The sequence below is a fragment of the Spinacia oleracea genome, chromosome 2 (genome assembly GCF_020520425.1).
Source record: "Spinacia oleracea cultivar Varoflay chromosome 2, BTI_SOV_V1, whole genome shotgun sequence".
Lineage (NCBI taxonomy): Eukaryota > Viridiplantae > Streptophyta > Magnoliopsida > Caryophyllales > Amaranthaceae > Spinacia > Spinacia oleracea.
In genome coordinates, this window is record NC_079488.1 from 78,851,688 (window position 1) to 78,877,345 (window position 25,658).

At 36.3% G+C, this 25,658-nt stretch overlaps 1 pseudogene; it reads left to right on the forward strand.

Moving 5' to 3' along the window:
- Positions 1-5,804: 5,804 nt before the first annotated feature.
- On the forward strand, positions 5,805-25,345 carry LOC110776777 (NAC domain-containing protein 82-like; annotated as a pseudogene).
- The last annotated feature ends 313 nt before the right edge of the window (positions 25,346-25,658 follow it).

A 25,658-nucleotide genomic window follows, 5' to 3' on the forward strand; every position in this document is an offset into this window, starting at 1 on the left:
CATCATCGTCACTCTGTTCGTCTTCATAATCCCGTCCCTCGTCTTCATTGTCAGTAACATACTCATCCTCTCCCTCACCAATGTCCATACCAGAAGCTTCTGTGTGTCCCTGATGTGGTTCAACTGATGGACCCGTATTAAGTTCGACCTCTTCCTCGGTGTCAGTGTCATTATAATCTCCAGGCGAAATACTTTTGGCCTACACACAATAAATCATACTTCAGCGTTTAAGTGATAATATGTTATACCTAAGATGGGTACTGGCAAAGATAAAATGTTTACCTTTCGTAGTAATTTTGTTCGCTTTCTTTCCTTACTGTGACGTTGGTGTAGTCGGACCAATTCACTAGGTGGAGGAATGGGTTTGCCGACCAAGTCAATGTTGTTCCCCTTTCGGTCAGCCCATGGGGGCCGTGCTAATTTGCTAATACCTGGGTACTCTTCTCCGTATACCACATCTCGGACAACCTATATTTTTCCCAGCTTTCATCAATAATTAATATGAAGTAGTGATATTTTTATCCTTCTGTTTTATACCTGGGCTTTTCCGTAAGATCCATCGGCTGCCTGATCCAGGTTTATTATGGCCATGATGTCATCATTGTTCCACGCCCCTAACCTTGGCGTATTAGTTTTCTAGCTCTTGGCAGTTTTCGTGTACCTTATTCTATCAAGGTTACGCTATCTAACAAGGTAGGTGGACATATTTTTTTTAAAAAGCACTAAAGTGAATGTTTATGGACCAACGATAAACCAAATTGAAAACATAAATTACCATAAGGACGATTGCCGAGGCCTTCCCGGGCTCCTTTCCCCGCCCTGTTAGCCAACCGAACAGGAAAGCACACCAGTTCCACGCAGCAGGGTCGGTCATGTACTTCTTCTTAAGTAAGGGCAACAACTTTGGGGTGATGAAGTTATACTTGTTCATGCAGAAAAGACACCCGGACGTCAATAAAATGAAATGTCTAAAAAACCAGAAGTTGCACTCCAGCTCCTGTATACATACATTATAAACATTGGTGTAATCTATGCCTCCCTTTGTGTCATACGCTTTCTCTAATTCCTTATACTCATTGTCCTCCAACCTGAGTGACGGGAAGTCATCATCCCCTATTGGCAGCCCTGTGATCCAAGATATCACTTGTTCATCTATTACGAACTCGTAGTCATCACGTATGTGTAGCACCTGTCTCTTCCAATCCCACTTAGATTCTAGCCAACAAATAAAACTCCTATCCACCTTGGATATCTTCAAATCCAATATGGCCGCGAAACCAGCATTCTCAACCCAAGCACGTCGAATTGGACACAATGCCACCACAGAATCAGTCACGAAAGAAGGGTATACCCGTAATGATGAATTCTGCATTTTGAATACCAATAGGCTTGCTCCATCAAGGGAAAATCTCAACTTAAAACCAAATTCATGTGCCTACGTATTTGGGACCAAGACAGTGTTGTTCGTGTTCTAAAAACAGACATAGGCCCGAACGAGGAGTATGGATATGGAAATGTTGTGGAAGACTATGGCTTTGGGGACATTTAGCGCGATAGTGTCTTTGTTATTGCACATTGTTGTGTAATTGGGACATTTACTTCGTAATTGTTAATTGTATTCGTGAGTATTCCACGTCATTATATTTCCTTTGCCACTTTTTTAATTACAATTTTTATAAAATTACGAAAGTGTTCCCAAATGAGGTAACACAATGAGTTTTTTGATTTACATGTATGTTAAACATTGTAGTGTTGTTCAAGTAATACAATTGTTCCACCGTTGTTGTTTAAACATTAATATTCAGCGTATGCTTTCATTTCTTTACTCCTACAAAACAGAGTACCGTTGAACTACAACGGTCATATTTCCACTTCTACGTATATATAAGGTAATCAAGCACCACCAAATACCTCAAGCATAACCACAACAACTAAAGAAATAACTGACTACTTTGATAAAAAACAATGGTTGTAGAGAGCAGAAGCGCAAACTCTACGTCATCTACGAAGAATAGCTCAAACGTAGCGACTTCACCTCTCCTGTGTTACCACGGTTATAAACCGAAGCTGCAGACTTGCAAGCACACTAAGAACGTTGGACAGAAGTTTACTCTTGTCCGTCATGGAAGGTAGTACATACATTACCTTATCTGTATAATAATGTTTAAGTATTAGTGACTAATGGGAAATTTTCAATGGCCAGGATGATAATTGTGGTTTTTTTTTTTGGGAGAATGAAGTGAACTGTCACATTCTAGAGACAATCAAAGACGAAAATTTGGAACTCAACAAAACAATAATGCGCTGTAAATTTGAGAAAGAAAAGTTACAAATGAAATTGGACCACTTGCTTGAAAAATTGTCCGAGGCGGAAATGAGGAACGTGGAATTGGTGAAACAAATGGTCGAAGCAAGGACTACTGAGAAGATGGATTTTGGGTTGTGTTTCGTGTTGTCGTTTGTTTGGTTAATCGTTACAAGCTTAGGATGGGGACAATAATTCTACAAATCCATGTAACAATTACGATTAATATGCAAATTTAATTACATTTGGCCTCAGTTTTTTTGGTGCTTAGCATTTAAGATTCTAAGATTTTAGGGAATCAAATTGCATATGTAATGCACGCCTAGATCATACCTTTATTGATGACCAAAAGTCATTCACCATTTACCTTTATTGGATTTAGATATCTGTTAAGAAGGACCAAATACAATTAATGAAGGACACATTACCCATATGGGTAAAAAAAAATTAATCTTCAAACACGGTTAATTATAAAAAATATTTAACATAAGGTCTCCTAGTGAATATAAATGCCAATAGAGCATGCCTAAGACAAACCCCACCAACGTATTCTACAAAACTCATTCTTGCACAAAAATACAGCCCCTACCACAAATAATCTCCAACTTCATTTACCATAATAGGTCAACACCATGTAAAATGGTCAAAATGTGTCCTCACTTGAGCAACATGAGCCCCAGAAACAGGTATTTTCACATAATTTAACTTAAACTTACATATCTATTGTACTACTAATTCGTTTCAGTTTTCAAGATATTATACAATATGTAATACATACATGGATTTGGAAGCATTACATTGTTTGTTCAACTATTCATAACTAACACATCGGCGATTCGTAGGAAACCGAAGAACATACGTACACACACAATGTGGTCAGCAAAAACAACTTCGCCACACAACCGGGTTTTTGGTTCGCACCAACTGATGAAGAGCTGCTACTATATTACTTAAAAGGGAAGGTGTTGGGAAAACCTTTGGGAAAGGACACGATTGGTGAAGTTAACGTTTTTAAATTTGCGCCATGGGATCTTCCATCTATGTCTTGTTTAAAAAGTAATGACTTAGTATGGTTTTTTTTCTACCCACCCGAAAAAAAATATGATAAGGGTAATAAAACTAACAGATCTAACATTTTTGGTTATTGGAAATCATCGGGGAAGGATAGGACCGTTAAAGAGAGAGCGTCACGTCCTCCACTTCCTATAGGTACAATCAAATCATTGGTTTTCCACAAAGGAAAACCACCAAAGGGGGAGCGAACTAAGTGGGTGATGTACGAGTATAGGCTAATAGAAGATAATATGTCCGATATAACATATACCATTGGTTCGTATTGTATCTACAAGTTATTTCAAAAAAAGGGATTTGGACCACGAACTGGACACAACTACGGGGCTATATTTTACGAAAAGGATCATGCGAAGAATTGAAGCTCAAGTACTAGTAACAATGTCGAATCTCCTACAAATACAGCTCAATGTACTACAACCATTGCGTCTACGTCATCAAACACGCACAACCAAAATTTCAATGGAAATTTCTTAGATGATGAAGTGTTCATCAATCAGGGATGGGGGGAAATTCTTTCTATATTGGATGACTAAATTAAAGAATACGGGGAAAAATCGGACTATTATTATTACTGCACTTTAAATTTTATTATCTATGTTCGTAGCATGAACATTGTACGCAATCTAAATCTCTTCAATCAAATTTTATTTATGAGTACGCATGTTTTTTGTTAACAAATTTTAGAACATATAAATGACATTGTGTTTGAAGGTGTAAAAGTAATTTAAAAGATTTAAAGGAAAAAAAATATAAAAAAAATATATAAAAGAGACATAATCATGACAAAAATCTTTCACGCTTACCTATAAAAGTAACAAATAAGTTATTTTCCTTTTTTTAAATTTAAGTTGATATTAATATTGTACACACGGCTATTAAATAAAGTAGGCATGCGTTTACCTATTTACACATTTTTAATTAAATTGTTTCGATTAATTAATTTCAAAATTGACTACCTTTGGAACAAAATAGTCAACATGACAATTAAATCACGTTTAGACTGGGATTTAGACTACTAGCCTACTACTCTAATGGCCAAAGAGTTGCAGAGACATGCAACTTTTCAGATTCTTCTTAGGCAATCTTATCAAATAAGACTCCTCCCTACAAATCCCAAACAATCTTCCACATTTAAACTCCCCTTATAACCCATCATTTCTCAAACAACTCCTTCCATTTGTTCAAACTACACCTCAAACCCGAAAACCTCTCTCAAAACAAAAAAATGGAACCGGTTATGGAATTCGAGGAGGGAGAGCAAGCTAAAGGAACCCCATGGTATGAAAATATGAAATCTTACTGTTTTGGTTTTGTTTTGGGTAACCAATTTTGTTTGTTCTTTCCGTTAATAGAGTAGGGATTTATCTTTATTTGCTATTAATTCCAATTGAAACACAATGTAGAATCAAATTACTTTCTTTGTGAGTAGGTTTCACTAGTTTACGACCTTAAAACCGTGTAATATTTCATTTTGATTTACCTATTTCGTGTGTAATCTAAAATTTATAATTCGTTCCATCAAATTTTACTAATTGAATTCGATTTCATATTTAAAAAAATGGCCATTAAGATGATTTCAAAAGAGATTAGTGATAAATTTATACTAAAATCAAATTAAAATGCAATAATAATACTTTGTCTAGCATTAGTCTACAGGTCAAATTAAAATTTTAGAATGGTTCAATCATAAAAAATAAAAATATACAAGGATGACTCAACTAAATTAAGAATGGTTCGAAAATCAGAAGTTTAATAAAAAAAAATATTCTTAATGTTTCGAAAAAATTGATTGTGCTGTTATTAAATTACATGTTTAATTCAGGTATTAGATACAGAACGGATATTTTTTGCATTTGATAAATTGAAAATACCCGTGAGCTTTATTTAAACTACATTACCTATTCGTACACTACAACAATTTCAAACAATTTTACTCGTTGTATTGGGCTTATTTAAATGCAAGATAAGAGAAAACCTTGTACATATTAAAACAATTTCACAAATTTAGTAATATTAAACATTCATGTTTTCAATTTCATAGACTACAATAACGTACAAATTAGTAAAGAATCGACATTGTGTAACAAATCGAGCTTGTGTGTTTTTTTTGGAGAACTTAGGTTACATTATGTACCTTTATTGTGATTCGAATTATTGTTTCAACAACGGTAATTAACGACACTGTGAACTTTCAAACCAAACAAAAAATGACTTTCACTGTGGTTGTATTACAAACCTAGATCTTCAGTTTCATTTAGATTAAACCACGAGATATTTCAAGTTAGGCTACTAAATATTACAAACAGAACAAAATGGAACTAATCATATACACGAGTACACGACCCCTACATACAAGTCTGGTGATTTTGTTGTGTACGGTGTGCCCTAATATAAGAAAATAAATTCCATGTAAATTAACAAATTAATGAATAAGTGTTCAAATCATCTTCTACATTCACTTTTGTTAGGTTTGTGTGAATACTTATCAGTGCACTCGTACTTGCAGCTCAGTCTTGCACAAAACAAAAAATACGAACCAGGTTTCAGATTCGCTCCCATAGATGAAGAGTTGATTTTATTTTTCCTAAGAAGGAAAGTTTTGGGAAAGGTGGCCTGCGGTCGGACGATATGCGAGGTTGACTATTACAAATACCCACCATGGGAACTTCCCAACCTATGCGGTTCAGAGTCGGGAAATCTAATTTGGCATTTCTTCGCAAAGAAAGAGCTCAAATACAACACGGGTTGCAAAAAGTCCCGGCGTGATACACAATGGGGTTCATGGAAGAAAACAGGCAAAGATAAGACTGTTACATCATCCGCATATCCAAGAGTGATCGGATAAAAGGCCACCTTAGTATTTCACATGGGGGAGAAGGGGAAGGGGAACAAGGATAGGACAGATTGGGTTATGAATGAGTTTAGGCTTGAAGATCATAAGCTACAAGGACAGAATGTGGAACAAGACTCTTACGTGATCATCAAGTTATATAAAAAAAGCGGGATCGGACGCAAAACTGGAGATAACTATGGTGAGGCATTCGTGGAGGAGGAATGGTATACGGATGATGATGAGGCTGAAATAAGAAATCAAGAGGCGAACGATGCCTTTGATATGTTGTCCAGGGACTACTCTGAAGGAAATGATGCCCTTGGTCCAAGTATGCATTCAATGATAAGTCTAATAAATGCGGTTCAGTATTAATTAAGAAGTTAATAATTCAGTGAGATCAAGTGAGCTAAATGCCTAGCTAGATGCCGCTTCAGTTCAAGTGGAATTAATGATATTAATCCACAGCTTACTCTTGACTGAACCCGTAGGGTCACACAAATAGTACGTAAACGGATCAAGTATTTAATGGCATTAAATACTCTATCTATGGATATTCGGAATCGACGGATCTTGGTTTCAGTGGGAGCTGAGATCGTCACAAGCAAGTGAATACTCCGGAAACGATGATATTGCCGGAAACGGAAATGTGGATCGTATCGGAAATATAAATATTATCCAAGTCGTAGATGTTTCCGGAAACGGAAACATGGTACGTATCGGAAAATATTATCGGAAATGGAAATATTACCGGAATCGGAAATATTGCCGGAAACGGAAATATTGTCAGAATCAGAAATATTATCGGAATCGGAAAATAATTCCGGAAACGGAAATATTAAATATTTGTTCGAAACGGAAATTAATTCCGTAATCGGAAATATTAAATATTGTTCGTATCGGAAATAAATTCCGGAACTGGGAATTTAATCGGAAGCGTATCGTACGAATTAGCATAGGACGAGGCCTGCCGGACGAAGGCCCAGCACGAAGCCAGGCCATCGCCCAGCAAGCAAGACGCACGCCAACAACGCACAGCCCATGGCAGCGCCAGGCCCACCGCAAGGCAGGCCCAGCGCGCCAAGGCGTGGCTGCGTAGCGTGGGCTGCATAGCGTGGGCCAAGCGCACGCGCATGGGCGGCCCTCGTGGCTGCCGTGCGTGTGTGTGTTTGTGTCCATGCACAATTCCTAAATCTATTAGGATTTGGTGTATGATTAAATTCCTATTCCTAAAAGGATTATTTAATTAATTAGAGTCCTTGTATGTTTCTAAGTTTAATTAAATCGTATCCTACTAGGATTCCAATTCCCTTTCCAAACCTCTATAAATAAAGGCCTAGGGTCATAATTTATGCACATGGGATTGAAGTATTCTAAGGGTAAGTTTTGAAAGAAAAATAAGCCAAACACTTGCAAACACTTAACCGAATTTCCTAGTAACCTTAAGGGCGATTCTAGTTGGTCTAACTTGAGGCGGATCCGGACGTACTGTGGACTATCTACGGAGGGACGACATTTGGAGTCCTAAAGGCTTGTTCTTGTTCGGTTCAGGCGCAGCTAGGGAGGGCACGCTACAAAGTGTATGCTCCTAAATTATGCTAAATGATTATGTGTAAATAATATGTTTCCTAGCATTAAGGTTTTTCCGCATGATTTATGTTTTGTCATATGTATCATAACCTATCAGTGGTATCAGGAGCCTCTTATTATTTTCATAATCTAAATTGCATAAACATGGTTAAATTTTACAAATTTGCAAGGAATTAAAAGGGGTGATTAATTTTCGTAATTGTTAATTAATTGCAAATTGCGTTTATTTAATTATATGTACGCAGTTTTTCGGCAGTTTCTTCGTTACTCATCCAAATCGAGTGATTTTTGTGTTAATTCCGCATGTAAAAGGCATTCTAAATTTTTGACAAAAATAATACTTTTCGGCCGAACCCAGAATTCCCAAATTCGAAGCCTAACTATGACTTTTCGGAGGTTTTAGTTTTTCGAACGCAAAATTTTGTAAATTTAAGATGTTAAATTAAATATTTGCGATTCTTGTTGATAAATCTTGAATTTTTGATTGACCTACTGTATATGTTTAACAAGTTTGAATGCCTAGCCCTGTTAATTATGCAATATAATTTGTAATTATGATTAATTTGTTGAAAATTGGAATAATTTAGAATTAATTTGATTTTCATAATTAAAATTTTTACTTTTTATGCGATTCGCTCATATAACTTGCACGCACAAAGCAATGGACGCTACGTGTTACCCTTAAGGGGTGTTGTATAGTGCGGGCATGCGACGACGAGCAAGGGAGCTCGTCGCCCATGCGGTACGAATGCAGCGAGCAAGGCTATGGTGCACGAGCACAAGGCAGCAGCCCTGCCTTGTGTCGTGTGCTATGTGCGATGGGCGAGTGGGCAAGGGCGAGAGCAAGGAAGTGACAGTCGCGTGTGGGCAGCAGGCGAGCTGCGCCACGACGCAACTGCCTCGCGCAACGTGCGAAGCCTCGCGCGCAGCGAGCGCAAGCTCGAGTGCGACGAGCGCTACGCCCAGTGACGAATGCTCGTGCGCAGCGAGCGTTTGGTCGCAAGCTACGAGCACTGCCTCGAGCAGCGAGCGCAAGCTCGCGTGCGTCGAGGGCAGGCGCGCGCAGCGAGCCAGAGGCCAACAAACCTCGAGGCGCCTTGCGATGGTGTGCAACGATGGATGCGACGTAGCACATAGGCTGCGCGCACATAGCCAGCGATGGCTGCGTGCGTGTGGCCTATGGCTATGCGTTGTATGGTGATGTTGCGTACCTTGTGTTACGATTAGATCGTTTTAAAATTTTAATTTGAAATTTTCAGTTTATGTAATTTTAATTAATTTTAAAATTAATAATTTAAATTGTTTTCTTGGATTTTAATTTTGAATATTATAATTATAATAAATTTCATTTATTCTAATTATTTTACTAAAATTAAAATCATGAATTAATTTAAATACGACTGAAAATAAATTAAATGTGTGGATTCAATTATAAATTTATATGAGCTTTAAATTTTAATTAAATTTGTATGTTTCCGGTTAGACTAGAAATACATTTTTATGTTTAAAATTAGTAAAGAATATGAATTTAGTGGTTTAAGTGGGAGCCCTTTTAGTCATAAACTCTTGATTAGGTCTACAAATCCCTTAAGGTTAAACAACTTGATTAGAATTAATAAGGACTGGATAATTGGTAGATTATTGGTGCCCTTGATTAATTGCTGCAAATATTTATGTGATGCATAACGTGTTTTACTAACCAGCTATGTGGGCCATTCATGATAATGAATGGGTGAATGGTATATATTGTATATGTACTGTTTTGCAGGTTATGAAGTGACTCGTATGGCCCAAATAGGATAGAAAATATGGTCTGCGTACCATTAATTTGAATGTAATTGGTCTAAAGTACCAAAATTGTTTTTCAATTCAAATATGGTCTGCGTACCATCAAATAGTTGTAATTAGTTTAATTATAGCTTATCCTATTTGGAGAAAATGGCGCCTCCCACGGTGAATTTCAAGACGAAGTTTCCATTTTCGAGACGGACTTTGAAGTTGAAGCTTCAAGATGAAGTCGGGCCATACTAGATTACATTTATCTTATGCATGCTTTAAGTTATTTATTGCTTTAAATATGTCTTAAATATGCATGAGATCAAAGCTTGATTATGTTGCATGATTAAGAATTTTAGTTCACTTAAAATCTAACCAACATAGTAAGAGCCTTAAGTTCCAAACGTAAAAATTGAGTTAAAAGGTGCCATGCCAAAATAACACTTACTTGGATATCCTTTACATCGATCTTAGTAATAGTTTTCCGCCATAGCGAGGTGTTACTTGTCGATACTAAAGGGGTAAGATACACAAATAATTGTGAGTACATGTTAGTTTTGGTGAAACTCAACGATATAAGTAAGGAGTCCTTTTATGTCGTGGCAAAATCGATAGGTTTACCTAATAAGTTCTTAGACGTACCTATCAACCAAGAATAGTTTCTAGACTATTAGCAAAAGGCTTTTGGTTACCTAAAAGATTTTAGAATTAAGTCTAAATACATAATGTGCTTAATTCTTCAATGGATTTTAGGATCTTGGAATGATTTTATTCACACCTGCCGGAACAATAAAATCGAATAAAATGCTAATAACTTGTTTGAATTGCATGATTGCTTTAATTTTCAAGTTATTATTCATGATAAATGTTTAGACTTTGCATGCTTCAATGAATGTTTTAATTATTGTTTATAATTAAATATCTTGCACTGCAAAAAAATCCTTTTAGAAAGGTAACAGTAAATTTCCTCGATTGGTAGTGAATTTAAGAACGATTCACGGAAATGAGAGAAAATGAGCAATATAAAATGTACGTTTCTTTTAGCGACTTTTATGGTTGTTTTCGAACATCAAAGTCGAATGGAAAACCAATTGGTGTTTGTGAATTCAAAAATACAATGTAGTTTTGAGATCATAAAGCATTGAGTTTAAACGCTCAGCTTTACCAATGGTTAACAACCTAACATCTTTTATCCATTTAATTCTCGAATGAGTCTAGTCCCTAGACATTCGGATAGATTGATGCTTAAATTAGAGAACTTTAGAAGCTTCTGGTAAGATAATCTAGTTGAAACAAAATATTCAACATAAATTAAAATGGTAAAGAACCTTGTTGGTGACATTGGACATGTCCAACACTAAGTATAAAAGTCAACACTAAAGAATTCAATTCTTAAGACTATAAGAAAGGGTACAAGAAATAGGAAAACGAGGAACAAATGAAAGGAATTTTCGATTCCGTTTCTACCTATAAGTTTATGTTTAAAGAGAAGTGACCTAGCAATCAAACTTCTTTGGTATCATATACCGCTTGAGGTTCTTACTTCGGTAATAACTCAAACTATGGAAGCTAGGATACACTAATAGCCTACAAATGGGAAATGAAGCATGGCAATGCTACATTAGTTGTAGGGTCATCTAGTTTGTTTTAAGTCCTTTCAAAGGCTGGAACTAAATGGCTATTTTGTTCCATAATCAGCATACCTAAATTTCTGTTTTCAAACACAGAAAGACTCACATTCAAGAAAAACAAAAACAATGTTTGTTTGTTTATTTGAATGAAATGGTCATTTACGGGTTGAGTCAATATGCTTGATTAAAACAAACAACTCTTTAACAATAAAAACTTTACTAGGTTCAAATCAAACCCTTGATTTGAGTTCCACTAATCTTTGGCATTGTTGCTTAGACCATATCAACAAGTTAACATTCAAAAGCTCTATTTTGATGGACTTTTGAAAGTTGATTGATTTCTAGATCATTCAAGACAAACTAGTCTTACTTGTTGAAAGTAACAAAAGATATGAACTATTGTTAGAACGCCTAGACAATAGAGTTCAAAGCTAAAGAAAGATTTTATGACTTTATTATTTCACATAAATTTGAGTGAATATAGGTTTATTTACTCAAAGTGATTTAAATTTGAATCTGTTTGGCTAGTTCAAAGATTCAGAAGTATAAAATCCACTTGGCAAAAAATCATAAAGATCTAGGTTAGATCATGTTAATGATGACTTGAGACCAAATATGATCATCAATGATTGTGTAATGTAATTTCACGATCTAGCTCCATAAGATATGACATATCTAAGTTGGAATGATCGAAGTCAATTAGTACTTGATTCGATCAATGATGAATCATAAAGAATTTTCCTATAATTTCTAAAACAAAATGCTCAACTACCACCAAACTAAACCAAATTCGTCAAAGCTATTGAAAAGTAATTTCAGAACATCTTTTCATAATATATATAAAGAGTTCCTAAACTCAGTGGGAGCTTAGTGTTTGTTATTCAACAAACTAAGGCCCAAGTATAGATATATGTTTCACTGTGATTTATTCAAATGAGACAAAAGGGTATTGTTTCTACCACGGATTTTTGAGAACATAATGTTTGTTTGCTCGAAATAATGTCCTTTTGGAGATTCGTTTCCAAAATGACAAGTGGGAGAAAATAGACCTCGAAAGTCTTCGAGGCGAACAACAAACATAAACGGACATTCTGGAGGCTTTTCGAAGTGCTTCAGAAAATCCGAACTTATTCTTTAAGGACTTTAGAAGTAACTTTAAATAATGAACAGCTCTTAGAAGACTTTACAAAGTGCTTCAAGGAGAACAGAATAATCAAAGGACTTTCAAGTGGCTATTGATATTCTATTTGTTTGATGTTCTATACCCAAGTAGGCATAGAGTTCAAGTCACTGAAGCTATGAGATTCTTCTATTAGATAATGAAGAAACCTACAACTTGCAGTCAAACTATTATCATGTAAATTAATGAGTTTGTGACTTGTAAGAAAGCTATGACGAAATATAGATTCCCTAAAATGGTTAGAGGCCATATATAGACTCAATGTTTTAAATGGTTAGAGGCCATAAAACATACTCAATGTTTTGATGACAAAATTGAAATTTTGTTGATTTGCAAGAATAGTTTCACACCTATTGGTTGCAAGTTTGTTTTAAGGAATAAAAACCATCAAACATGGAATTGTGTTCACACACAAAGCTAGATTAGTTTCTAAAGGTTACAAGCAAATTCATAGCATGGATTGTGTTGAAACCTCATGCATAATCGTAATGCTCAAGTCTATAATTCAAGCAATGATTGCATATTGGTACATATGGCAACTGGATGACAAAACATCTTCCTCAGTCAAATGTTAGAAGAAACTATGTACATGGTATGTCATAGGATTTGTGGATCCAAATAAATACTTGAAATGGAAAGCTAGCTTATGAAATCTAAGTACAGATTTAAGCAAGCAATTGGGAATTGGAATTTTATTTTAGTAAAACTAATAAGTATTTTTGTTTCATAAAATGTACATGATTCTTATAGATATATATAAGAAGTTTAGTGGGAGTACATAAAACTTAATTGGTCCTATGTGTATCATACACATATCTCTCTATTGTGAAATAACATTCAAATGCTAATTTGAAATTATTCATCAATGATGGACCATGGCGAAACTTAGTACATACTGGGTATTAAGATCTATTTACAAAGATCTTATGATATTGTTTTAGATTAAGTAATGGTATTTACTAAATCAAACACGAAAGACTCCATTGGAGATATTCGATCCATATGAATAAATCTAAGTAATGAATGTTTGAACTATGTATAAGCATTTACTTAGTTAAACATCAAAGGATCTAGATGAGATTCTTAACCTATATTATATGTCAAAGAATTTAGCTGGATTTAGTATCTACTGAAACTACAATGAGCTAAAGTTACATGAATAGAATTCAATTGGGAATTATTCTGCAAAAGAATTTATCATGTATAATATAATATGAGGATCGCCAAAAACGTATCGTATGACTTTAGGCATGACGAACATATACCGATCTATATTGATCTAAGTGAAGATCAACTAGATTGAGAACAAGAAAAACTTATGCTACTTGAAAAGGTACATAGGAATAGTTCTTGATTCAAGGAAATAAAGATATGCTAAATATTGATGCTACACGCATACACACTGGCAAAGGATCAAGCAAGATTCCCTTGGAGTTAACCATTGGCAAGGACGAGCTATAGAGCATCGTGTTTTGAAAATGGCAACATGGGTTGGAGACCATGAGTTGTTGCGTGGGAATGATAGGCTGTCGTACACCCGTCAAAAATAAAATCCTAGCGAAACCTCCTAACAATGCAGTAGGGTAAGCAGGGTCGAATCCACAGAGAGATGGCTATTTAAATCTAGCTTTCAAGGTATGGCGAAACTAACAATGTCACGAAATTTAGGATTGAATGTTTAAACTAAAATAAATAGAAAAATAAACTAAAAGATCTAGGGCAACGGTTCACCATGTTCATAGTCCAGAATCAATCAAAACATCATCAACAACTCAAATATTCAAATTATCTAGAGCACAAGTTAATCCTACAGTCGGGTCTTAACACTCTCAATTCAACATATGCAGTACGATCGCTAACATAATCAGAATTGCTAGTTGTAGGTAAGCCTCTAAAATTCGATCTTTCGATTCTAAATTCTATTAGCATGATTTAATCAAACAATTGATCAGATTGCAAAGATTAACAATATAAACCTAATCAACTAGAAATATCAATGAATAATCAAACCATCAACAATAATAATAAGGATTCATAATATAAACATGGATTCCCAAACCCTAGACAGGAAACTACTCAATCATGAAACGAACAATGAAAATCAAATCTAAGAATGAAAACATAATTAAAAGCAATAAATAAAATAAAAAGGAAAATCAATAACACCTCAAAGAATTACATTAATGGAGTTTGTAGAAAAACTATGGTTCACGAAAAAGAAAAGAGAGAAAAAAGAACGTGAAAGAGGAGTTCTAGGAGAATTAAAACCTTAGGAAAATAAAAGCATGAGGGAAATAAATTAATTCCCTTAAGTATTTATAGTTTCTCTATTCTAAAATAAAATAAATAAATAAAAATAAATAAATAAAAGAAGTCGTCAATGATTGGTCGATGGAACGATGACGTGGCGACAAAACCCGAGTACGACCAAGTTGGAAGGACAAGAGGATAATATGGGGCGAAATATGGCAGCGAGGGATCTTGGCGAGCCATCCCTCGCTGGCCCGATGAAGCATGTAAAAGCATAAGCAAGGCAGAGGCAGCGAGGGATCTCGCGCACCATCCCTCGTTGGCCTGGTGAAGTGTATAGCAAAGCAAAGCAACGAAGCAATGAGGCAGCGAGGGATCTCACGCACCATCCCTCGCTGGTGTCGAGCCATCCCTCGCTGGTGTCGAGCCATCCCTCGCTGGGAACTGTTGTGCTCGTGAAGATGGTGGGCGTAGCGTTGCCGCAGCAGCATCGTCACACTTGTTTTCACCATAACTCTTGATCCAGAGGTCCTCTAAGGCCGTGTGACCCATCGTTGGAAAGCTCTTTCAGTCTACTTTCTAACCCAATCAAAATCGTCTCGTTCCGATCTGTAGAACTTGAGATATTATCAAAAGAGTGAACGCTTGTCAGTTTTGATGCTTAGAAAAGTAGCGTTTAGCTTCGTTGTTGACTCGAAATTTATCCCAAGAGGCATGTAATGATCCTCGAGTCAACATATCGTTCTTTTATCGTTCAAACCAACCCTAAACACTCGAATGCAACCAAATGACCATAGAATCACCTGAAATATTAAGGAAAACACAAACGACGCGTAATAGAGTACAATAGCGACAACTTATGCAAAAACGACCTTAAATGCAAATAAAACGTGACGAATGCCTAGAAATGCAACCTAAATTCGCCTAAAATACCCTATACAAATGTGATTCATAAATTTCCCCCAAGCTAGACTGTTGCTTGTCCCCAAACAACACTGAACTAAAGACAAAGAAATGAGAGGCACATGACTTTCATTAAACCATGGCAAGACCGATTCAAATCTCGAGAAAACAATAAAACAAAGTTATTGAGACAGAAATCTAGCTCGGATACAAATAGAACCACAAAGCATCATGATCCACAATTGAAACAACCAATCTTAGCCACAAACTATTCTCAATCAAGCTAGTCGTCGCCGCATACCTTGTAGAATATGAATATATGATGCAACATGGGGTAAGATGAGAATAGCAAGAAACGATTTTCATTCAATCACAAAACAAACATGCCGATCAAGAGGTCTTTATAATAAGCTTGTAATGGGGCTAGGTAAAAAGAAAGGGTAGGGTATAATTTGGGAAAAAGTGAGAGTAAGGTCCAACTGGGGAGCAAATGTGAACAATATGCGTCGGCGTGATAATGCCGAAAATCCAACTCCATCAAACCATGAAACCCGAACAATAAACCAAGTTATAACCAAGGGAAAAACATAATATAATGTCAATGATCTTTCTTCATTCCCTTTTCCTGCTTTCAAACTACATACAAAAACGAAAAACATGTTTTTCTATTATTTTTCTTTGATTTTTCTCTTCTTTTTTTTTTTCTTTTTTTTTCTATATTTTTTTTCTTTTTTTTTTTCCTTTTTTTTTTATGAAAAATGAAACTAAATAATGAAATCGAAAGTACATAACTGTTACAAGCTTTGGTGCCAACAATAATATGCACCATCTCCAAACCACATATCCAACCATAGCCTCGAACCACGAACTATTGGCTTAGTATGCCAATCAGTCAACATCAATGAAACCATTACGAACACCGAAGCTCCCCCAAGCTAGACTCGGGACAAGTAACCAACGGGGCTAATAGGGCTCAATTATGTGGAGTTAAAAGAATAAAAGGACAAGGCTACAACATGGGTATGAAAGGCAGGAACTGATGTTTCTAAATTCGTCTGAAGGTTTCCTAAGAGAATGGCCTCTGTCATACGCGGCATGCGTGAGTTGCAACTAAAGTACTAATGAATCTCAAGCCAAAATCATACGATAACAAGTCACATCAATCACACAAACACATAGTAAGGTGACCTACAAGGTAATTGGCTAGCTATTCTTGACGCGAGACCAACATCTTACCGCGTACCATTCAATTGTTTCACACAATGCTAAGCAGTTATCAATGTATAGCACAACCGATTGAATTTCGAAATCATATCTAAGTTCAAAAGAAGCTCAAGAGAGTCAAATAAAGCCCGAACACGGTTTGAAAGTCGAATGCAGGACACAAAGGCGCACGAATGAAAAATGAAATGCAACTAGAATGAAACATTAATATTAAGAAAGCAATACATTTTTTCGTTGTACGTAAACTCCCACCCCTAGTGAGTGGTACAAAGCGCACAACACCTATTAAACAATAAAACTAGACTAAAGTGCAACTAACATGCGCAAACTGATGATGACAAATATCCTCCCCCAATCTAAACAACACATTGTCCTCAATGTGAACAAAGAGGATGCAAAAAACAACAAGAGAATAGGGGAGAAAGACAACTCACAAACAAGGAGCTTAGCACCAAAGGTTTTTGACGCCACTGCCACGATGTAGTAATGAAACTAGCCAAGAAACCTAACAATGCTTGTACCTAGAGAGATATTTCATCACTTAAGCACACATTAGGTGGTTAGTCATAAAAAAGGAATTAAAACAGTAAACCAGGTTGCCTCCCGGTAAGCGCTGATTTTTAAGGTCCCGCACGACCCTACTCAAATTGTTAATCAGAAGAATCCAACGCCTTGAGTAGTTTATCAAATGCCCCTGCAAACATATCATTGAGCACTACATATGGCTTGAGTAAAACCACATTCATCCTCTCAAATAGGGTATTAGATAAATAAGCAGAAAAACCAAAATCAAAAGAAAAAGAATCAGAAGAAGAAGAAGAAGAAAAAGAAAAAGAAAAAGAAAAAGAAAAAGAAAAAGAAAAAGAAAAAGAAAAAGGAGAATATATACAACTTCCCTCTAATTGCTCCTCATGCAATGTAAACGTTTTAGAATGAGCATCAAGGTCAGCAAGGTCAAATGTATCATGGAATGGAGACCTATTGATAAAGTGCGAAAGACTTAACATGGGGGATGTAGGAAAAAGATCAAGCCTCCTCGAGAACGGGACGTAGGCGGGAGGAGATATAGGGTCAACATTAATGCTTTTACCTATAATTCCACCCTCGTGTACAAACTCGTCACTAAAATCGTCAACCAAAAGTTTCGCAACCAACGGTTTCTCAACCATCGATTCTACAACCATTAGTGATTCTTCATCCTCTAAAGTCTCCGTTATATCCAACTTTTCCTCATCAGTACCAAAAGTCAAACGATAACCTTCCTCTAATGAACTAACATTCTCAACAAATCCACCATCATCATCATCATCATTATAAAGGATTTTCATGTCACAATAAGATGGTTCGAGTTGGAAATTTTGCATATCAAATCGAAGGAAATGGTCGACAATACTAACATATGACTCGTTATAGGGACAAAGAGAAGTATCATGGTCATGACAATGACAATAAGAACAATAATATGGGGGAGGGGTGTGAGTTTGAGGAATAGGAAAAGAGAAATTTTGCAGAGTAGGTTCAACAAACATTGTCGTCTCCCACTCATATGTATCCCTAGCTAATTGCTCAATCAAATCCCAACACTCTTCTGGAGTCTTCTCCACAAATATATAACTACTCATGGAATCCAACACCAATCTTGTATCTTCATTCAATCCCTCATAAATCACCATACATAGTTCCCATTGTTCAAAAAGATGATTTGGACCAAGAAAATCTCCGAGCCTATAATAATATCTCCAAAACACTTCATTCTCAAATTGAGGAAAACAAATAGAAGCCATTTTTTTTTTAAAAAAAAAAGTAATTTTATACACAAACCGAAAAAATATATACAATGTAGCCTCACCAAAGATAAAAGCTAAAAAGAAAAATAAAACCGTCTCCCCGGCAATGGCGCCAAAATTTGATAGGCTGTCGTACACCCGTCAAAAATAAAATCCTAGCGAAACCTCCTAACAATGCAGTAGGGTAAGCAGGGTCGAATCCACAGAGAGATGGCTATTTAAATCTAGCTTTCAAGGTATGGCGAAACTAACAATGTCACGAAATTTAGGATTGAATGTTTAAACTAAAATAAATAGAAAAATAAACTAAAAGATCTAGGGCAACGGTTCACCATGTTCATAGTCCAGAATCAATCAAAACATCATCAACAACTCAAATATTCAAATTATCTAGAGCACAAGTTAATCCTACAGTCGGGTCTTAACACTCTCAATTCAACATATGCAGTACGATCGCTAACATAATCAGAATTGCTAGTTGTAGGTAAGCCTCTAAAATTCGATCTTTCGATTCTAAATTCTATTAGCATGATTTAATCAAACAATTGATCAGATTGCAAAGATTAACAATATAAACCTAATCAACTAGAAATATCAATGAATAATCAAACCATCAACAATAATAATAAGGATTCATAATATAAACATGGATTCCCAAACCCTAGACAGGAAACTACTCAATCATGAAACGAACAATGAAAATCAAATCTAAGAATGAAAACATAATTAAAAGCAATAAATAAAATAAAAAGGAAAATCAATAATACCTCAAAGAATTACATTAATGGAGTTTGTAGAAAAACTATGGTTCACGAAAAAGAAAAGAGAGAAAAAAGAACGTGAAAGAGGAGTTCTAGGAGAATTAAAACCTTAGGAAAATAAAAGCATGAGGGAAATAAATTAATTCCCTTAAGTATTTATAGTTTCTCTATTCTAAAATAAAATAAATAAATAAAAATAAATAAATAAAAGAAGTCGTCAATGATTGGTCGATGGAACGATGACGTGGCGACAAAACCCGAGTACGACCAAGTTGGAAGGACAAGAGGATAATATGGGGCGAAATATGGCAGCGAGGGATCTTGGCGAGCCATCCCTCGCTGGCCCGATGAAGCATGTAAAAGCATAAGCAAGGCAGAGGCAGCGAGGGATCTCGCGCACCATCCCTCGTTGGCCTGGTGAAGTGTATAGCAAAGCAAAGCAACGAAGCAATGAGGCAGCGAGGGATCTCGCGCACCATCCCTCGCTGGTGTCGAGCCATCCCTCGCTGGTGTCGAGCCATCCCTCGCTGGGAACTGTTGTGCTCGTGAAGATGGTGGGCGTAGCGTTGCCGCAGCAGCATCGTCACACTTGTTTTCACCATAACTCTTGATCCAGAGGTCCTCTAAGGCCGTGTGACCCATCGTTGGAAAGCTCTTTCAGTCTACTTTCTAACCCAATCAAAATCGTCTCGTTCCGATCTGTAGAACTTGAGATATTATCAAAAGAGTGAACGCTTGTCAGTTTTGATGCTTAGAAAAGTAGCGTTTAGCTTCGTTGTTGACTCGAAATTTATCCCAAGAGGCATGTAATGATCCTCGAGTCAACATATCGTTCTTTTATCGTTCAAACCAACCCTAAACACTCGAATGCAACCAAATGACCATAGAATCACCTGAAATATTAAGGAAAACACAAACGACGCGTAATAGAGTACAATAGCGACAACTTATGCAAAAACGACCTTAAATGCAAATAAAACGTGACGAATGCCTAGAAATGCAACCTAAATTCGCCTAAAATACCCTATACAAATGTGATTCATCAGGGAAATTAAAATATTAATTTCTATGTTCCAAAGATACAGCTGGAAAGTCTTCCACATATCTGTGAACTGCTTGGATAAGTAAATCCAAACAAAGCATCACTAGCAACCTAAACAGTTGAAGTAAAAGTACTTATTGCCTAAGAAGCAATAAAACAGAATTGTTTATATTATTGAGTTCTTCATTGAACTTGGGAAGATCACATGTCTGCTGACTTAATGGTTCTTCATTGCAAAATGCGTAGAACCACTAATGTAGTAAGAAAGACTGGATCACATAATAAACAAACTCAAAAGACTTATCATCCTATCTCGAAAAACATTCGATGAAAAGGATATTAAGATTGGCAAAGCATGATAACTAAACCTATGCAACAAGTGAGAGACAACACTCACATTGTGGTACTGGAAATCAAGCATAGCTTTGAAATTCCACGAACTGTTTTAAAGATGGGTTTGAGGCCCATGGTTGTAAAACATTGGGGTTGAACATTTATCATATATGAAATGTATTTTCATATTCCATTTAATCTTGGTTTAGTATTAAATGATGAGTCCCTTCAATTTGACAATATATTCAAGATAGACTGTCAGGACCAGTCCTGTGACTAAGAAATGTCTATCAAGTGAACTTAAATGTCAAAGGTTGAAAATGGTCCCTGGTCGGAGTTTTCTATAAAATTGGACGCATAGAAAACGTTAGACGACTAGAATGCAAGATGACTAGTAGTTCTGTTTCTTGAACTATGTGGACATGGCAATGTCAAAATCATTTGCATAGGTACTTACTTTGGGAAGACTAGTATCCGACAGACCTATGAAACTTTACTGTAAGAGATGAAAATCTGTCATAAGTAAATTTCATTAAAATTATTAGACACTAAATCCTCAATACCTGAGTGATTTGAGATTACTTGTTTGAGAACTGGTTGCTTTGACGTTGACCAACCGTCGCACCGTAAAAGGATCCTATAAAGGCAACGCTCAGGTAATCACCTATCAAACGAAGTCTAATCTCAAGACCGCAAGATTGGGATTGTCCTCCCATAAATTGGGATGAGATGCTTAAAAGTTGTACAAGGCCACTCAGAGAGCTAGAAACTGTAAAATGCATGGCCGTGCTCGGATGAATCATAGGCTATGATTATCTGTTTATTTGATCAGTTGAACTCTGAAACCGAGAAACACCTCTGGACATAATAAGGATGACAACTCTTACCTTATGTTCAAGAGCAAACATCGAGCGACAAAGGAATTAGGTAATGCACACTTGTCCCTAACGACAAGTGGGAGACTAAAGGAAATGATGCCCTTGGTCCAAGTATGCATTCAATGATAAGTCTAATAAATGCAGTTCAGTATTAATTAACAAGTTAATAATTAAGTGAGATCAAGTGAGCTGAATGCCTAGCTAGAGGCCGCTTCGGTTCAAGTGGAATTAATGATATTAATCCACAGCTTACTCTTGACTGAACCCGTAGGGTCACACAAATAGTACGTAAACGGATCAAGTATTTAATGGCATTAAATACTCTATCTATGGATATTCGGAATCGACGGATCTTGGTTTCAGTGGGAGCTGAGATCGTCACAAGCAAGTGAATACTCCGGAAACGATGATATTGCCGGAAACGGAAATATGGATCGTATCGGAAATATAAATATTATCCAAGTCGTAGATGTTGCCGGAAACGGAAACATGGTACGTATCGGAAAATATTATCGGAAATGGAAATATTACCGGAATCGGAAATATTGCCGGAAACGGAAATATTGTCAGAATCAGAAATATTATCGGAATCGGAAAATAATTCCGGAAACGGAAATATTAAATATTTGTTCGAAACGGAAATTAATTCCGGAATCAGAAATATTAAATATTGTTCGTATCGGAAATAAATTCCGGAACCGGGAATTTAATCGGAAGCGTATCGTACGAATTAGCATCGGACGAGGCCTGCCGGACGAAGGCCCAGCACGAAGCCAGGCCATCGCCCAGCAAGCAAGACGCACGCCAACAACGCACAACCCATGGCAGCGCCAGGCCCACCGCAAGGCAGGCCCAGCGCGCCAAGGCGTGGCTGCGTAGCGTGGGCCAAGCGCACGCGCATGGGCGGCCCTCGTGGCTGCCGTGTGTGTTTGTGTCCATGCACAATTCCTAAATCTATTAGGATTTGGTGTATGATTAAATTCCTATTCCTAAAAGGATTATTTAATTAATTAGAGTCCTTGTAGGTTTCTAAGTTTAATTAAATCGTATCCTACTAGGATTCCAATTCCCTTTCCAAACCTCTATAAATAAAGGCCTAGGGTCATAATTTATGCACATGGGATTGAAGTATTCTAAGGGTAAGTTTTGAAAGAAAAATAAGCCAAACACTTGCAAACACTTAACCGAATTTCCTAGTAACCTTAAGGGCGATTCTAGTTGGTCTAACTTGAGGCGGATCCGGACGTAATGTGGACTATCTACGGAGGGACGACATTTGGAGTCCTAAAGGCTTGTTCTTGTTCGGTTCGGGCGCAGCTAGGGAGGGCACGCTACAAAGTGTATGCTCCTAAATTATGCTAAATGATTATGTGTAAATAATATGTTTCCTGGCATTAAGGTTTTTCCGCATGATTTATGTTTTGTCATAGGTATCATAACCTATCATACTCCTTGTTACCATGATCTAAAATGGATGCTGCTGCAATGCATTTTGTTGTAATATAAATCAACCAAAACTAACTACAATGTTGAATCTAACACGCTGAAATTAGGGGTCTTTTGCTATATCATAATCCACTTCGTGTATATTAAATTTGTGGTTGATGTAGTTATCACTATGCAATAGGGGGGCTTTTGCCTTGACATATCCCCTTTGGTTGCGTTAATGACGTATGCATATTTATGATTAAGTAGTATAGTAATGTTGTCTGTTCGTTGGGTTTCCCTAATGAAATTACTTCACGAACAACTTCTAGTGAATTCTTATTAAATGATATGTATTTTCTAATTTACATGAAGTTCATGTCCATTCGTACTAAATGAAATCTATTTCTTATAATTAAACTAGTTTTATTAACTACATTAGACTAGCATACATTTATCGTGTTAAGAAATATTTATTACATGTGCTAATATACATTTATTTACTAGAACCCTAGGTCAAGCATTTATTTACTGATAAGGTTAAATATGCTAATATACATTTATTTACTGAATAATTATTTAATATTAACTGTATATAGAATTATGATTATCTAAATACACAGACAGCCAACACGTTCAAATACTTTTCTTTTCAACAAATAGCAATGGCTTCGGCCTCACGTCACAGTGGTTACACGCTGAACATAGAGTATTGCAGTCACGCTAGTCACGAGTTCGATTCCTGTTAGACGCAAGATTTTCAAGCGAAATATAATAACCAGCAAAACCCCCCTTGTCCCCACCTTTTTTTTTCCATTAAAATACGATATAATTCTGTCTTACTCAACAAGATTCTAAGATTTTCAGCGATCATCTTCAAAACAACAATGTCTAGGTTTTTTTAGTACACAAATACTTGAAATCTTCACCATAAAAAGATCTTTCAATGAACAAAAACATTGGATTCCAAACTGTTACAAAAAACTTTGGTATCATCGTCAAACATCAACTCGTCCATCAGCTTCGTAAACATCGAAAATGGTAAGATACTTCAATGGAAATTTACAGTGGAATGAAACGATTACAAATTTTCCACAGATTGGTTTCATTGTTTTCATCGACACTTTTTACAGGAAAAAAAAAAGGAAATTAAATCTCTGGTTTATTTGAATTTCAAATTCAAACTACACTTGAAAATTTTGGAGCTGATTAGACTTTCATAAGATGTGAGGTGGATTAAAGAAGCCAATTAAGGGTCAAGGGTACGTGACTCATCTTACCCCCAGTGTAAGTGTGGGTTTTGCGTTAGATTAGCTCTCTAGGTCATTCATCATTTGTACACGGTGACAGACACACATCAATATATCATAATGCATTACTTTCCCAAAGTATTGCCTCATTTCTTTTAAGAAAATTTGGTGTGACGTACTAATGACGGGGGTTGTTCTAAGAAAACATATACTCTCTCCGTTTATTTTGTGATGTATCCACTTTCCAAAAGGTGTTTTTTTAATGTATCCACTTCTACTTTATTTTATTTTTGTCAATCACTTTTTACCATCTTACCCCTTTTTCTCATAATAATTACACCTTTTCAACATCTCTCTCCTACTTTATCCACAATTACCAATTAATTTATTATATCTCTCTTACTTTTTCCACTTTTTTCTTGCACCCAATCATCACTCCTCGAACAAGAGTCTAGAGTAAATGACAACATAAAAAATAAAAAAAAAATAAAAAAACGGATGGAGTAGAAATAAACAATCCTGGTTGTGCTGCAAGAAGTGCTTAAACTATCTAGTTGCTCAGAGTTTACCAATTCAGAAGAAATCCTCTTGAGTATCATAACTAAGTGATTCTTGTATAAATATTTATCCGCGAGTTCTCTTTCTTTTTCCATAACCAGGTACATGATGTTTCGAACAAGTGAAATTAAAGTCGATGCCACGATTGTTCCACACGCATAGCAGCGTGCAACAACCAACACAACAAATTAACATTATTGTAGAAGAATGAAGCACACAATCGCAACAAGCCCATCAGTAGCAGATCTTTTGTTTCTTTACGTTTTCTTACTTTGTCCGTTTCCTAATTTCTAGCTGTTTTTATGTGTCAACAAACAAGCTGTAGTATGGTGACATGACATCATAGCATGTGATGTCACCCATCATTGGCTGTTAGTATTGAGTGGTGGTGAGTGCACAAGGCTGCACTATATAAGCAACTAGGGCAATGTAATGAGGTTATGATTCTAATACACAAAACCTTTCAGCCATCAAATCTTATTGCTGCATTGCTTTCTTTTTTACTCTTCATGGTACCAGAGCTTCAGGCTAAACACACTAAGCATTGACTTGAGTAGCTGAAATCATCAAGATTCAATCTTGTGATTAACTGATTGTGAAAGATTCATCCTGTACGGAGTAGAAGTGACCTAGCAGATCATTCATGTCACAGCAGACCATCGGACGTCAGATAAGACAGATCAAGCAAAGCAACCGCAGGAAGTACCTATTGAAAGTACCACAAGTCCTCAAGAACCGCGCAGACCCTTAGGTCTGCGGGGCAACGACCTGCTAGACGACAACATAGATACGTCGTTAAGCAAAAGGACAAACAAACAAGTACATCACTAGCGTACACGCGGCAACATCTGAATAGGCCAA